This window comes from Carlito syrichta, unplaced genomic scaffold (assembly GCF_000164805.1).
Source record: "Carlito syrichta isolate Samal-C Ts95f unplaced genomic scaffold, Tarsius_syrichta-2.0.1 Scaffold306975, whole genome shotgun sequence".
NCBI classification, from domain to species: Eukaryota; Metazoa; Chordata; class Mammalia; order Primates; family Tarsiidae; genus Carlito; species Carlito syrichta.
This window is the reverse complement of record NW_007251071.1, coordinates 99,221-112,650: the sequence shown is the minus strand read 5'-3', so window position 1 is coordinate 112,650 and position 13,430 is coordinate 99,221.

Below are 13,430 nucleotides of genomic sequence, written 5' to 3'. Positions count from 1 at the left end.
CAGCCCTTCCTTCTGCGCAGGCCGCCGGGGTCGCCGAACCCGGGCGAGAGGGGCGGCCCTGGGCGCTTTGTGGACGCGCCCGGCGCTGTCGCCTCCCCTAGGCGCTCACCTAGGAGAGTCACCAGCTCAGTTCCCGAGAGACCCCTGGGGAGAAGGCGGGGGCGGGGGTGAAGGAGTCTCGGTCTCCCTCCTCCCGGCAGACTGCGTCCTCCCTCCCTGCGCCTCGCTCACCCCGAAATCCTGGGGGAAGCTTTGATCTAAAAGCCCTGGGTATTGTTTTTGTGATTTTTTTTTTTAACTCGCCAGCTTAACCCCGCAGCACTGCCCTTTTATGGGTGACTTTGTAAAACGTCGAATTACACAAGTCTTGCTTATTTTTGCCTTTTGTCATTTCTGGAATACGGCAGTAGATTCCTTTCTGCAAAGGGTGTGTGTGTATACACGTATACATGTAAATATAGTGCGTGTGTGCACGTAATATTCTCCAACAATTGAGGGTGTTATAAATTATTCATGAGCATATTTAACAGGATTATTTTAAATGTTCTGTTCCGCTGCAAATACTTTTCAAAAGAGAACTGCGATACAAATTTTGCGCTACTGTATTCACTACACCTGTGGGTCCAGTTTTACTCAATAGACTCTTCATACATATATTAGGAAGATGTCTTAATAAAATACAGTTAGAAATAGCAAAAATCTTTACTGGAAGTGAAATACTATTTTGAATGTCCATAACATCCAAATTCTGTAAAGAGTCAATGTATAGAGTTGGACTTCCCCTCTATTTCTATAAACTTGGTTTAGAGAACAAGAGTGATTCTTTAAAAAAAAAAAAAATCGCAAAGTAGACGGCATTTTTTTTAAAATCAAAAGAACTTGAAAAGCAAATAATTCAAGCTCTTGAAGGATGGAGGGAAGGGATACAGAACAGGAAAGGTGTTTTGGTTTTCAGGAGCGATTATTTGCAAAGTTATACTCAACGTGAAACATCCTTTCTTTTGGCATAATTTAAGTACCTATTTGAAAAAAATAATGAATAATCAACGGTTAACCTTGCAACAACACATAAAGGGTGCCTCATTTTATAACAGTATGCGAATGGAATAATTTAGCATCAGTAACAGGTTGAATAACTCTTCTCAATCCTCCTTTGAAAGCTTTGAAAGGCACGTACACTGGCTCTTCACTCTTCACTCGGTGATAACATAGTAGCAGTGAAGGGTTTAAAAGTCTCTCTAGGGTCTTTCTGAAACAAATACCTATTAATCATATTCATCTTTTCCTCTCATCTCATTTTCTTTCTAATTTTTTTCTCATCAGCAGTAAAATGTCAGTTGAAGAGTTTCAAGATATCTGATTTACTCAGGGAATATTTTACAGGGCAGAGTTGTGTAAATGTTCGACAATAGTAACGCCACCTGAGCTCATTATGATTATTACACATATTTTTATGATCTGGTGTAACATTGTTAATATCCTAATAGAATTTTGGATGACAACTCTCATCGTAATTTAGTGTCAAAAAGCATTAATGCATGAACATAGATTTTAAAATGTTATTTTTAAAAAGGAAAGTAAACAAAATTGGGTTGTGAGTTTATGGGCATAAAAGTTAGGAAATTCACAAGGATTGTTTCCATAATAGCTGTCATGTTACTCTGCTGCCCATTTATGTAAGTACTTTCATAGGATGGTTTGTCCTCTTCTGCCTAAGTACAGTCATGTGTTAGGCCCAAGTGATAGGTACGTTTTCAGCTTCCACAAAAATATTTAACCATAATGTTTTCTGATTCTAGAAAAAGTTAATTTTCCTTCAACAGGCACTTTATTTCAACTCCTTTGGAGGAGGTACAGGAGTTAATATTTGTTTAAATGTAGAGCATGGGTGGCTTTGACAAGCCACTGAAACACATAGAAGTATGATCATTAAAAGGCATGATTACCCAGATGTAGACTTGTTTGCAGCTATAAAATAAATGCATTTTATATTTTAAAAACTATATATGAACATCTTATGAAAGTGTGAAAAATAAAATGTAAAGTTTTGTTTTAATCACTGAAAACAGCATTGGAGCTTTCATTAAACTTTAAAAAATTCTACAGCCTCAAAGCCAATAGACTAAATTTGGCCTCAAGTACCTTTTAAAAGAACAATTATATGCGGTTGAAATTAGCAAAATAGATATGCAAAACATCTTTATGTTACTAATATATCTTGCCTTCTAAACTGCAAATATTAAGGTAAACAATGCTGATACATTTGTTTTTCTTTTTGAGAATCTAGAAATTATTTGAAGAACTGGAAAGTTAAACAATGTTTTAGCGTTTCAAAATACATTGTATCTTTCAACTGGTTAATTTTTTTTGGAAGCCAACTTAATATTGGCCCCTCTATTGTGATTACAATTAAAATGGGCTGGAGCTTTTATAGGATCTATGTGATCAACTTTTCTCACAGGCCTCATTGCTACATTTGTTAGTGTCATGAATTAAAACATTTTCTTTTGGATTGCATAAGTACTTTTGCCTTTGTGCAAAGAATGCTGAAGGAGGATATTTCTTTAGATTGAGGAGTTCATTGAATATCCATGGGGAGAAAAAAATTTAGATATATTTAAGTGCCAATAAGGCATTTAGAAGTTTTAATTGACATATATTATGTGTTCTGGTGGGGATCCAGTTGACAGTTAAAAACACTTAAAAACTATCTATACATAAGAAACTATCCTCTTTCTGTCCCCTAATACTGCTTCTTTGATGGCTAGTTGTCTTAAAACCCTGAGATAATTATTAATGAAAATAGAATTTACTGTTTTTAACCACAAATGAACAGTTGAAAGGAGTATTTAACTTAGTTATATGGCATTTGAGAGTATAGATCAAAAACCATTTCAGTGAAGTTTATAAGAACTAGCTACATACTTTTATTAAATATTTTAACTTGGAAAGGCATAGATTGGGAGTTGGAATATGAATGGTCAAGTTTTTGCACATTCATGATCACAGAGCTCAGCATTAATGCATGAACATAGATTTTAAAATGTTATTTAAATATAAATTTTACCTTATATCACCTATGTTGTCAAACACCAAACCGAGTATTCAGAGGTGACAGCAAAACTTTTATTTTAAAACTTAAACATATAATCAAATCCCTTAATTTCTAAATGGTCATTGCTACAATAATACAGGCAAATATAACCTCTTCTCTCACATAGTTTAGCCTAATTTGTATATGTGAATTTTACAATAAAACTTTAATGTCAATGAAATTAGTGCCTTAATATGTGAGGAAAAGTAAAATGCTAGTTAAAGAAACTAGAACCACAGAAATGAAAATCACTGATACAATGTTCTCTAGAACACTTACAGAATTCATGCTTATAGTTTTGCACAACTGTTTTGAACTGTTTTCCCTAAAACTTTATTGAAAACATTTTAGATTACTGGTATATCTAAGTCATATTTTCATCATTTACTACCATTGCTAAGTTTTCATTTTTCATATAATTGTATCAGGGAGATATGAAATATAAAACATCAAAATATAGCAATAAGAAAAAATATTTTAAATCTAAGTTTTCAAAAGTCAAATTATCATGCTACTAAGAAATTGAGTTTCTTATAAAGATATATCTCAAAGCACTTCCAGAAATTAGAAAACGATATTTTTGTTAAACTTTGCAAACAGGAAATTCTACAGTTAAGATCTTGGCAATTTCAGAAGTGAAATTTGGGAGCTATCATTACTGGTGCCATGCCATGATTTTGTTAGTTACTTGAGTCAGAATAAGATAATTACAAAATTAAAGGTAACTTAAGATTCAAATGATCATTTTAAATATCACATCTTTAACCAGTCTATACTTTTTAAAAATAAATTGTGCATACTAGAAAAGTCATGTCTACCTCTTCAGTGTAACATATTAAAACTTATTTTAGGAAGTTTGATCTCTTATTTTTAAGCAATTAATATAACACGGGAAAATCTGAGTCGTACAGAACCACATTGTGAAGTCTTCATCTAAGAAGAAATGAGAAGTTGATTTGTAAAAAGGAAATGAAAAAAAAACCAAATATAATTTGGCAAAAGATGAAGGCAATTTTAATTTAAATGCAAGGAAATTAGAAAGAAATAAAAGAAAGCAATCATACTCCATATAATATTTAATGAGGAAAAAAAGGTTGAATTATCAGTCTTAGAATTTCTCTACATAGAACCAAATAAAAAAGCAATCATTTAAAAAACTCAGTAATGATTTAAATGATTTCAATTCAATTGTCTTTTGTATGAATTATAAAAATAAGTTTACTCCCTATGTCACATAATTTATGTCTTTTTCACCAGTTAATTGATACAAAAATTAGGAGCTGGCCAATTATCTAATAAATTCTGTCAAATAGACAATTTAGATAATAAGCACAGTTATTCCCTCAACAGCAGGTTGATTTTTTTTTTCTCTCTACTTAAATTATAAAGATCGCCACTTGGTTTCCTGTGTTGTTGATCTGGTATCAGCCAGAATTGTCCATGGCTTAGCTGTAGGAAGGTAAAAGTGAAGCATAGACATGAAAAAAGTTTACTCTGATGAATATATGTAACTGTCCCATATGGCGACAGAAAGAGAGGAAGGAAAGAGGAAGAGGAAGGGGAAAGCAGGCAGGCAGGTTTTTTCCCTCCATGAGGAGATAAATCACAAAAAGCTTATTTACTGTTATTTTCTCTGACACAATCCATTACAGCAAGATTCTTTTAGCTGCACTGACTTCGGCTGAGCTTCACAGTAACCCTTGAAATAGACTGGAAGATCATCTGTCATGTCCAGAATCTAATCAGTTTTAAGACGTCTTACATTTAGACAACAAATGGCAGAGGATATCTAACAGATTCTCTTCCTTTTTTGGTTCTGTATTTTGAATTTCTAGTTTAGCACTAATTTCTCATACCCTCAGTAATTGGAATCTAGGCCAGTTTCATAATTTCCAGCAAAAAGTTGAACAAATGGGCCTAAGCTATGGACTATTACTGTTGAAAGTCAGTATTTTTTTAAAGTTTGTATTTTGAGAGCATGCTTTTTACATATTAAAATTTGAAATGTAAGTAATACACAAATATCTATATTTATTTTAAGGGAATGTAATTTTACAAAGAAAAATAGAAAAAATAAAAGGAATATTTTATAGATTAAAATTCAGGTAACAGTTATCTGTACTTGCTTATAATCTAAATAACTTGACCGTATTCATTTACCAAATGAAGCATCTTAGAATGGAAGTTTTGGGTATAAAAGGGATGGTTTGCATAAATATACTATTAACACTGAAGGAGATTATACAACTAAATATACTTTTAACACATTTAAAGTAAACATTTAAACCAAAATTAATATTTTTAAAGTGCTTACCTGGCAAAGGAAGGCCTAGGTAAAAGTGTCTCAATATTTTGAAATATGTATAATATTTAGAATAATACTGGTTAAGGATTTAACATTTTAATTATGTTTGTTATAAATGTTGTATTCAACAGAATACTTCTTTTATTCCCCTTGTCAAAATAAAATGTTGAGGCAATTTTATGGATAATTCAGTCTAAAAATACAACTTAAAAAACTTTGGTAGAATAATCGTGAACTTTTTCACATTTGTTACATAGAATTATTCAGAAAATATTTTGAATTGTTTCTACACAACTGATTTTTACATTATGATGTATCTTCAGAAAGTAATTTTACAGACTTTGGAGAAAACAAGCACCTAAAAAATAGATTAAACTTTTCCATTCTGTTGCTTCCCATAGACTCGGTTTTTTAAAACTGTTGCTTGATTGTTTTATTAAAGTTAAAACATAGAAATCAGTCTTCTAACTCTTTCTAGTGTTATTTTCAAAATTAGATTTATTTCTGCAAGCATTTTAATCTGTATTTTGTGAAAGCAGGTAGAGGGATAGATTTTATAAAATATTTTTAATGTAGTAAAATACCAGGAAAATAATAACTAGTAACAGGTGAAAGGGAGAATTGTATTTATGTAGTCAATTTAGTCCATGTAATTAGAAACTTGGACCTGAGTTACTAGTATCTGGGTAATTACTCAACTTTCTACTTTTTGTTTAATGCTAAAGGAAACAGGCCTGGATCATTTAGAGCAATAGGATTCTAAATCAAAATTAATCAGATAATTGGCAACTTTTATTTGACTTTCAGTGCTCTATAAATTACAGACCAAAAAATGAGAAGTTTAGTAAATAATAATAATGTAGAAGGAAATATGTGGGCAAATGTGGCCCAGAAAACTCTGAATTTTCAAATGCTTTTCTTAAAATTTAAAAGTGACAGAAAATTTTAAATGAGGCTCAACCATAATATATGGGAGAGTAGTTGACAGAGATATAAACAAACTTTGCTTTTGATTAAGTAATAATTTAATTAAAATATAAATTGAAATGAAGAATAGTTTTATAAAACCAAGAGTATCAATAAGGCATATACAAGCTAGTGCAACCTCTTTAGAAAACAGTGTGGCAATTTCTGAAAGAACTAGAAATTGACCTTTCTTATGACCCAGCAATCCTAGTGGGAATATTCCCAGAGGAACTCAAATCATTCTACAAAAAGATACCTACACACACGTTTATTGCAGCACTATTCACAATAGCAAAAACATGGAACCAACCATACTGCCCATCAAAACTAGACTAGATTAAAAAATATACATAAACAGAATGGAATATGCAGCCATAAAGAAGGACAAACAAATGGACTTTGCAGCAACTTGGATTTAGAGTCTATCATACTTAGTGATCTATCACAGAAAGAAAGAACACAGTACCATATGTTTTCACTCATAAGTGGACCTTGAACAATTATCATAATATAAGAAAGGGATTGGCAGTAGTGGGAAATTGCCAAGGGCGCGGGGGGGGGGGCGGGGGGTGCTATTGGCAGTTGAGGGAAACTGCCAGGGGAGGGAGGGGCACACCTCATCAATAAGGGTGCCTGCATAATGAACATTGGTATACCAACCCTGATTTGTACCCCACATCTTTAAAATAAAAAATGTTAAAAAAGAAAAGATCAATAAAGACATACACATTGCTTTATAAATTTCTATAGACAATATACACTCTTTTTTAGCAACGTATACTACTGACCACATGCAGAAGACTGAAATAGTACTCCTACCTATCACCATACACAAAAATTAACTCTAAATGGATCAAAGACCTAAACGTAAAACCTCAAACTACAAGAATCTTAGAAAATGCAGGAGACCGCCTTATGAAAATTGGAACTGGCACCCAATTCCTATTCAGAACCCTAAAGGTCAATACCTTAAGAAATAAGATAGTGAATTGCTTGAGCCCGTGAGTTCGAGACCCGCCTGGGCAGGCGAGACCTCATCTCTACAATAAATCAAAAAATCAGCCGGGTGTGGTAACGCATGCCTGTAATTCTGGCTACTTGGAAGGCTGAGGCGGAAGGATCGCCAGAACCTAGCAGGTCGAGGCTGTGGTGGCTGGGAGCAGCCACTGCACTCCAGTATGGGCGACAGAGTGAGACTCCAACTCAAAAAAGAAAAAGAAAGAAGATAGACAAGTGCGACCTCATCAAGCTAACGAGCTTCTGCAAACCAAAAGAAACCATCAAGAGAGCAGGGAGACAGCCCACAGAATGGGAAAAAATATTTGCCAACTGTGTATCTGACAAAGGCCTAACATCTAGGGTCTACAAGGAACTCAAATGCACTGAAAGGAAAAAAACAAACAACCCCATTAAAAAGTGGGCAAAAGACATGAATAGACACTTCTCAAAAGAAGATATATGGGCAGCCAACAGACACATGAAAAAGTGCTCAGCCTCACTCATCATCAGAGAAATGCAAAACCACCTAACCCCAGTAAGAAAGGCCATCATTAATAAACAACAAGAGATGCTGGCGAGGATGCAGAGAAAAAGGAACGTTTCTATACTGCTGGTGGGACTGCAAACTAGAGCAACCTCTCTGGAAGGCAGTGTGGCGATTTCTGAAAGAACTAGAAATTGACCTTCCATATGACCCAGCAATTCCTCTATTGGGAATATTCCTGGAGGAACACAAATCATCCTACAAAAAAGATATCTGCACACATGTGTTTGTTGCATCTGTACTTACAATAGCAAAAACATGGAACTAACCATGTTGCCCATCAAAACTGAACTGGATAAAAAATGTGGTACATATACACAATGGAATATTTTATGCAGCCATAAGAAAGACAAACATATGGACTTCGCAGCAACTTGGATGAATTTGGAGTCGATCATACTCGGTGATCTATCACAGAAACAAAGAACAGAGTACCATATGTTCTCACTCATAAGCGGACCTTGAACAATTAAAATACTATAAGAAAGAGATTGGCAGTAATGGGAAACTGTCAAGGGAGGGGGCAGGATTGGCAGTTAAGGGAAACTGCTAGGGGAGGGAGGGGCATACCTCAATAACAAGTGTCTCTGCATAATCAACGTTTGTATACCTAACCCTGAATTGTACCCCACATCTTTATAATAAAAAAATTTAAACAAACCAAAAAACAATGTATACTAGAAGTAGTGGAAAATATTGATTTTGTATGTATCAATTATAATAGAAGAAAAATATTCTTACATATATGCTTTTGTATTGTTTTGAAGTTTGCCTTATTTTTGTGACAAGGTAGACATAAATAAAAATATAAAATACATATATATTTAAGATGTTTCAACCAATGACTGAAGTGTTTATAGAAATTTTAAAAAGCATTTTCAAACTAATACCTTTAAATCAATTTTAATTTCATTTTGCTTTTATTCTCTGTTTCTAAAGGTTACTATAATCAATATTTGTCTGTTTGTAGAAGCTATGACATTCCATGATGACTAATATTCAAATTGAGTCATAATGATAGTCTGTTATATTAAAGTCAAGAGTGACTATAGAAGAGTATTCATTTTGCAAGCAAACATCCTGCCATGGGGGGGAAGCTATGCCATAAAATAACAGACATAAATTTTTAGCAAAGCTTTAAGCATCTGTCCTTTGCCATAAATGGTATAAAGACAATCTAATTGTGTTTGCCCAAGCCTTTTCTCTTAGCTTTTGTTTATTTTATTAAGATTTTAAAAAAGTGTAAGGATAAAAACTTAGATCTGAACATATTCGATATGATTCCTAAGTTTTTTTAAAACTTTACATAGAAATATCAGAATCTCATAGTTAATATGTTAAACAAAAATTTTAAATGATTATTTCAGCTGAATAAAGTAACTAATACTGTTTTGTGTATTGTAATAATATCGTACCATTCTTTGAATAAAAGTAGTTATCTCTCTTTTTTCTCTAAGATATCTGAATAATTATATTAATAATTATTTTAGAAAATACAAGAGTTTAAGTTGCTATTTAAGCATTAGAGTTTATCTTTAGTTTCAAGTGCAATATTAATTTTTCTTTTCTTTTTTCTTTTTGGAGTCTCACTCTGTCACCCAGGCTGGAGACTTATTTGTAATAAGATTTATTGAAAAGTAATACCAAAAAAAATTTTTGAAGGGTCTTTATCCAGAGATATATTCTATTTTTTAATAGGGAGATTTTCATAACTTTGCTTAACAAGTTAATTTTTATATTAACAACTGTAAGGATTATGATAAAGTTGTATAAATAAGTTACAGTGCCTTCTTGAAGTATTCTGAAATGCATAGGATTTATAATATGGGTTATAAAAAATGAAGTTGTTACGCCTCTGCTTTTTTACTCTGCTGTTTTTATAAAGAGTTCTTTCATTAGTCCAATGCCCGGTACGTAATAGATAGTCAAGAATATTTGTTGAATGAATGAAAGCAGTATAGTGCATGGAGTAAAGGAAGCTGAGCTTACACCCCTTATCCCACCTGCTTCCAGTTCTATGACCTTGGACAAATGATTTATTTTCTTTAAGTATCATTTTCCTCAAATGTACAGTGGAAATAATAATGGCATCTCTTTCTCTTAGCTCTTGAAAAGTACTCAGCGCTAAGACACATGCACTATGCATACAGTGATAACCAAATAATGTAATTCTAGAATTGTGGATTTTGTTTTTACTGGTGTAGAATTTTTTAAAATTCAAATTTACAGCTGTTATGCATGTGATATAACTATTTGAGGACCCCAAGCACATAAGCCCTATTTAGAAAGTGAAAATAAAAACCTTCTGGGCTGCCTGGCACTTCACTTTCAGAACTCTAAAGTGAATCTTGCAGAGTTCTTATAATAAACAGTCATATGATGCCCTCAGGAGTCTTGATGACAAAAATTATCTCACCCCCTCAAGTCTTCACCAACCCTCCCTCCACCCCAGGAATTTCAGAGTCTACCAATGTCCATTATGGTTGGTCTACCTATAAACACCTACCTCTCAAGAAGGCCTAGAGAGCCCTTCCATTTCCTTTCTTTTCACTGGTTCTTACTCTACTTATTCTTGAATCATTTCCTTTGGTAAGCAGCTCTTTAGAAAATCTCAGGGAGTTAAATAAAGATGACTTCATATTCTCCTCTGGAATGTCCCTCATCTGGTTTCACAGGGTTGTGGTCTCATACTCTAGCCTGAGTGATCCATAACTGTGGTCTTCTTGATTCTTCTTGAAGCATCTTCTTCAAAGAACCACCTGCTCCATAAGGCATTGAGAAAACTGAACAAATTTTAAAAAACAGTGAGAACCCTCACATACCACAGAATGAAGGACACACGATTTGAAATGCAGAGGTTTAAACTCTACGACTCCAAAAATTGAACAGTTCAATGAGCTTTGGCAAATATATGCAGTTATATGTATATGTAGGTATAGCCTACACTCAAGATATAGAGTTTCACCATAATCCCAACAAATTTCTGAATCCGGCTTTGCAGTCATTATACCTGCCCCAACCCTGATCCCAGGAAACAACTAATCTGCTTTGGCTCACTATTATTTTTGCCTTTTCCAGAACATCATACAAATGGAATCATGCAGTATGTAGTCTTTTGTGTCTGGTTGCCTTCTTTTCCTTCTTTTCTCTCTTTCTTTCTTGGTAGGTCCTCTGTCACGCAGGCTGGAGTGCAGTGGCACAATCATAGCTCATTTCAGCCTCAACCTCCCAGTCTCAAGGATCTTTTGGCCTCAGCCTACCAAAGCACTGAGATTACAGGCATGAGCCACTGTACCTGACCACTTGTGTCTGGTTTCTTTTAGCCGGCATAACATTTTTGAGATTCACTTATGTTGATGTATCAGCAGTTCATTTCTGCTTATTGCTGAAGAGTATTCCATTATATGAATATACTAGTTTGTTTCTCCATTCACCAGTTGATGAACATGTGAATTGTTTCCAGTTTTTTGATGATTATGAATAAAGCCTTTATAAAGATTTATGTGCTGGTTTTGTGGTAGACATATGTTTTTATTTCTCTTGAATAAATTCCACGGTGTGGGATTCCAGGATTACATGCGGTATAGATGTTTAACTTTAGAAGAAGCTGTCAAACTATTTTCCACAGTAGCTATATCATATTGCATTCTCACCAGCATTGTATGGGAGTTTCAGTTGCTTCACATTCTCTTCTATATGTGGTATTATCAGTTATTTTTGTTTTAGACATTCTAATAGATAGAGAGCGGTGCATTGTTGTGGTTTCAATGTACATTCCCCTAATGACTAATATGTTGAGCATTTTTTATGTGCCTATTTCCCATCCATATGTCTTTATTAGAGAAGTTTCTATTCAAATATTTTGCCCTATTTATAGGGTTGTTTGTTTTCTTATTGAGTTTTGAGAGTCTTTTATGTATTTTAGATACTTGTCATTTGTCAGATATGTTTTTGCAAATATTTCTGTAGATATTGCATGGAATGTCTTTTCATTTTTTAAGTGTCTCTCAAAGAGCAGATATTTTAATCTTGATTAAGTCCAATTTTTTCTTTTATGAATCAAACTTTTGGTATTATATCTTTAAAAAAGTATCCTTTAACCAAGGTCACAAAGATTTTCTCCTATGTTTTCTTCTAGAAGTTTTGTGTTTTAGATATTACATTTAGACTTATAATCCATTTTGAGTCCATCTTTATATATGGTATGAGATATTAAGTTGTGTTTGCATATAAATATTCAATTATGTTACTATATTTTTTGAAAAGATTATCTAATCTCCATTGAATTACCTTTGCACTTTTGTCAAAATTCAATTAACCATATATGTGTAGGTCTATTTCTGAATCTTCTATTCTTTTTCATTGATCTATGTGTCTACCCTTTTGCCTGTGCCACACAATCTTGATTACTGTAGGTTGATAGTAAGTCTTAAAATTAGGTGGTGTGAGTCTTCTTTGTTCTTTTTCAAAGTTGTTTTGACAATTCAATTTTGTTTGATTTTTTCCATAAAAAAATTTAGAATCAGCTTGTTTATTTCTAATTTTAAAAAGTGTATTGGGATTTTGATTAGCATAACATTTAATCTATAGTTCAATTTGGAGGGGAAATGACAATATTTAGTCTTCCAATCTATGAACGTGGTATATTTCTACTTTTACTTACATCACCTTTGAATTCTCTCATCAATGTCTTATAATTGATCATTCAGATCTCATACATATTTTGATTGATTTATACCTAAATGTTTTATACTTTTTGGTGCTATTTGAAATTATACTTCAAAATTTCTCATTTTAAGTTTCTTCATTGAAAATATATAAATATACTATTTGTTTGTATATTGACCTTATACCCTATTCCCTGCTAAAACTCACTTATTAGTTCTGGCAGGCTTTTTTGTAGCCTCTTAGGGAATTTCTGTGTAGACAATCATGTCTTCTGTGAATAGATAGTTTTATTTCTTCCTTTCTAGTCTGTATGTCTTTTATTTATTTTTCATGCCTTATTGCACTGGCTACAACCTCCAGTATCACGTTGAATAGGAATGGTTAAAGTAAACATCCTTGCTTTGTTCTTCATCTTCAGGGAATGCATTTGGTCTTTCACTAAGGATTATGCCAATTGTAGGGTTTTTATAGATGCCATTTCTTAGGTTAAGCAACACAAGAACATTTCTTATATTCCTAATTTGCTGGGAATTATTTTTCTTTAAATCATGAATAAATGTTAAATGTCGACAAAGCTCTTTTCTGTATTGAGATGATCACACATTTTTTGGTATGGTGAATTACACTGATTGATTTTTAAATTTTGACACTAACTTGTATTCCCAGGTAAAGACCACTTAATCTTACTATTTTTATATATTGCTAGGTGTAATTTGCTATTATTTTGTTGAAAATTTATGTGTGTGTGTGTGTGTGTGTGTGTGCGTGCGTGCGTGCGTGCGTGTGTGTGTGTGTGTATGAGAGAGAGAGAGAGAGAGAGAGAAAGAGAGATTGGTCTGTAGTTTTCTTCTCAT